This window comes from Benincasa hispida, chromosome 8 (assembly GCF_009727055.1).
Source record: "Benincasa hispida cultivar B227 chromosome 8, ASM972705v1, whole genome shotgun sequence".
NCBI classification, from domain to species: Eukaryota; Viridiplantae; Streptophyta; class Magnoliopsida; order Cucurbitales; family Cucurbitaceae; genus Benincasa; species Benincasa hispida.
This window is the reverse complement of record NC_052356.1, coordinates 33961628-33966290: the sequence shown is the minus strand read 5'-3', so window position 1 is coordinate 33966290 and position 4663 is coordinate 33961628.

Below are 4663 nucleotides of genomic sequence, written 5' to 3'. Positions count from 1 at the left end.
TTCTGACAAATTCAATGGAAAAGGTTATTCGAATTGGAAGTCAAACATAAACACGATATTAGTAGTTGATGATTTAAGATTTATATTAACAGAGAAACGTCCTCCTCTTCCCAATCCTAACACAACATGAAATGTTTGGGATATCAATGATAGATGGGTCCGGGCAAATGAAAAAACCAGAGTCTATATTTTGGCAAGCATATCTGATGTGCTTACCAAAAAGCATGAAACCATGGTCACTGCAAAAGAGATCATGGAGTCGTTGCAAGGGATATTTGGACAACCGTCCTCATCAGCACGACACGATGCTATTACATACATTTATAATTCACTTATGAAGGAAGAGACATCTGTTAGAGAACATGTCCGGGACATGATGGTCCACTTCAATATCGCGGAGGCAAACGGGGCTGCCATAGATGAGAAGAGCCAAGTTAGTATGATAATGGAATCTCTTCCGAAGAGTTTTCTAACTTTTTTTACGAGTGCTGTAGTGAATAAGATTGATTACAACTTAACGAGTCTTTTCAATGAACTTCAGACTTACCAATCTTTAATGAAAAATAAGGAAGGGGAAACAAATATTGTTTCCCAAAGGAAATTTCAAAAGGGTGCTTCATTTAGTTCAAGGTCCTCTAAAAAGAAGTCTAGATCTTCGAAGGATAAGAATATCCAGATGAAGAAAAAAGGAAAAGGGAAGAAACAATCTCTTACCACTAAAAGAAAGAAGAAAGTTGCAAAAGGAAAATATTTCCATTGCAACGTTGATGGGTATTGGAAACGCAATTGCCCTAGTATCTTGCGGAGAAGAAAGTTGAGAAGGCAAATCAAGGTAAACATGATTTACTTGTCATAGAAATATGTTTAGTGGAAAGTTTCCACTTAACCTGGATATTGAATTTAGACACCGCTAATCATATTTGCAATTTCTTACAGGAAACTAGTTCTTGGAACCAGCTATCAAAAAATAAAATGACGTTTAAGGTGGAAACAGTTGAAGTCATTTCAGCAGAAGCAGTGGGAGATATCAAGTTATTTTTTTTAGATTCTTACATTTTACTTGAAATGTATATTATGTACCAAGAATGAAAATGAACTTAATCTCTGCATCTTGTTTGCTGGAACATATGTATAAAGTCACTTTTGATATAAATGAAGTGTTCATTAGTTCAAAAGATATTCAAATGTGTACAACTAAACTTGAAAATAACTTGTATGTGTTAAAACCAACTGAGGCAAAAACCATTTTAAATATAGAGATGTTTAAAACAGCAGAAACTCAAAATAAGAAGAGAAAGATTTCTCCTAACGCCTATCTTTGGCACTTAAGACTTGGTCATATAAATCTCAATAGGTTTAAGATATTGGTAAAGAATGGTCATCTAAACCAGTTAGAAGAAAAATCTTTACCTCCATGTGAATCATGTCTTGAGGGAAAAATGACTCAAAGATATATTTTTTTTTATTTTTTATTTTTTCCAGAAAAAGGTCTTAGAGCAAAGAACCTCTAGAACTTATACATTTAGACCTTTGTGGTCCGATGAATGTTAAAGCTCGAAGAGGATCTAAATATTATGTCAGTTTCATTTATGATTATTCCAGATATGACTATGTTTACCTAATACATCATAAGTCTGAAACTCTTGAAAAGTTAAAAGAATATAAGACTAAGGTTGATATCTATTAGGTAAAAGTATAAAAACACTTGGATCTGATCGGGGTGGTGAGTATATGGATTTACAATTCCAGAACTATTTAGTAAAACATGGAATTCAATCCCAACTCACAGCACCTGGTATACCATAGTAGAATGGTGTAGTAGAAAAGAGAAAGTGAACCTTGTTAAATATGGTTCGTTTAATGATGAGTTATGCCTAGTTACCTCATTCCTTTTGAGGGTATACGGTACAAGTTGTTGTACATATATTGAACATGGTTCCCTCAAAAAGTGTTTCAGAAACACCATATAAGTTATGAAGAGGACGTAAAGGTAGTTTACATCACTTCAAAATTTGGGGATGCTCGGCACACGTGTTGGTCTAAAACCTTAAGAAGTTAGAACATTGTTAAAGAAATATGTCTATTTATAGGATACCAAGAAAAAAAATGTGGGTTATTTTATGATCCTCAAGAAGATAAAATATTTGTATCGACAATTGCTACATTCTTAGAAGAGGATCACATAAGAAAACATCAATCTCGCAGTAAACTAGTATTAGATGAGATGTTCAAAGAATCTATAGATAAATCAATAAGAGTTGTTGATCAAGTTGGTCCTTCAAGAAGAATTGTTGCTCCATCACATCCTTCTCATGAGATGAGAATGCCTCAACGTAGTGGGAGGGTTGTTCAACAGCCTGATCACTATATGGGTTTAGCAGAAACTCATGTCATCATACCTGATAATGGCTTAAAGGATCCATTAACCTTTAAACAGGCAATGGAAGATGTAGATAGAGATCGATGGACTGAAGCCATGGACCTAGAAATGGAGTCGATGTACTTCAATTCTGTCAGGGAACTTGTAGATCAACCAGATGGGGTAAAACCTATTGGTTGTAAGTGGATCTACAAAAGAAAACAAGATCAAACAGGTGAGGTGCAAACCTATCTAGGCTCGTGACAAAAGGTTTTACCCAAAGAGAGGGGGTAGACTATGAAGAACTCTTCTCTCTTGTTGCCATGATAAAATCTATAAGAATATTTATATCCATTCTATGATTATGAAATCTGACAAATGGATGTCAAGACCATCTTTTTGAATGGTCATCTTAATGAAAGTATTTATATGTCTCAACCAGAAGGGTTTATTGAACAGGGTCAAGAGCAAAAGGTTTATAAGTTTAATACATCCATTTATAGATTGAAACAAGTATCTCAATCTTGGAATATAAGGTTTGACACTGCAATCAAATCTTATGGCTTTGGATAGAATGTCGACGAACCTTGTGTTTACAAGAAGATAGTCAACAAGACTGTAGCTTTCTTGGTTCTTTATGTTGATGATATCCTGCTCATTGGGAATGAGACAGGATTCCTTGTTGACGTAAAGAGATGGCTAGCATCGCTATTAAATGAAATATTTGAGATATGCACAATATATTATTGGAATCCAAATTGTTCGGAATCGCAAGAATAGAATGCTAGCATTATCTCAAGCATCTTATATTGACAAGATATTGTCAAGATATAACATGCAAAATTCCAAAAAGGGTATGTTACCTTTTAGACACAGAATTCATTTTTCTAAGGAACAATATCCTAAGACACCTCAAGAAGTTAAGGAAATGAAAAGAATTCATAATGCATTAGCAGTTAGGAGCTTAATGTACGCTATGTTATGTACACATCCCGATATGCTTTGCAATTGGAATCGCTCGCAAGTTTCAGTCCAACCCTAGACATAACCATTGGAATGCAGTAGGAACATTCTCAAGTATCTTTAGAGGACGAGGGACTATATGTTTGTGTATGGTCTTAAGGACTTGATCCTTACGTGATACATTGATTCTGATTTTCATACTGATGTAGATTCTAGGAAATTTACTTCATGATCAGTATTCACTCTTGACGGAGGAGCAATAGTGTGGAGAAGCATCAAACAAAGTTGTATTGCTGATGTAACGACCTGAGTTCAGGAGGGGTACATGAATGAACTGATATCACATCCGAATGAGAGGGATCCTAAGGACATGAAATTATGGTTAAGAAAGGCTTAAAAGAATTGAAAGTTACTACCTATACCAACAAGGTGCACCTTCCTTTTCGGTGGCTCAATCATAAGAAGTCCAAAATTAAGCATGTTTAGCTTGGAGCAATCCTATGTTGAGTGACCTCCTGGGAATTTTTCCTAGGGTGCATGTGAGTGAGGAAAAAGCATGCTGAAAGGTCCCATGTTGGTTTGTGGCCGATGATGACTTCACAAATGGCTACATATTTGGCTTACATAGTGAAGTCCGCGATGCATCCTTACTTGATGCGTTGCCATACTACAACCCTTCCATTCAGAGTACAATAACTGAGACAGGGCTAACTGTTTGTTCTTGTGATCCTGAATGATCTGGATCCCGAGAACATCCCTCACCCAATCTGTTGGATATGGTATACCTCAATAAAATGATGTATCAGAAAGGAGAAATCGAACCCTTTCGAAAAACGCTAGATTTCTAGAGAAGAACCACATTAGGGAGCATAAGCCCCACGGTAAGATTGCGTTGAATGAACTTATCAAGGAAACTGTTGAACCTTCAACAAGAGTTGTTGAAGTTGGTTCATCTAGTAGGTCATGTCCACCTCAAGTGTTGAGGGAACGAAGGGCTATGAATCCGTCTGTCTGTTACATGGGTTTGACAAAAATTCTAGCTATGGTAGCTGACAGAGATGTTGAGTATCCATTGTCTTACAAGAAGAAAATGGAGGATGTTGACAAAGATGAGTGGATCAAAGCTATGGATCTGGAAATGGAGTCTATGTACTTCAATTTTAGGCATTCAGATCTTTAGAGATCGAAAGAACAAAACTCTAGCTCTGTCTCAGGCATCGTATATTAACAAGATGCTTGTCAAGTTTTTGATGCAGGACACCAAGAGAGGTTTACTCCCTTTCAAGAATGGAGTTATATTGTCTAAGGAACAGTGTCCTAAGACACCTCAAGGGGTTGAGG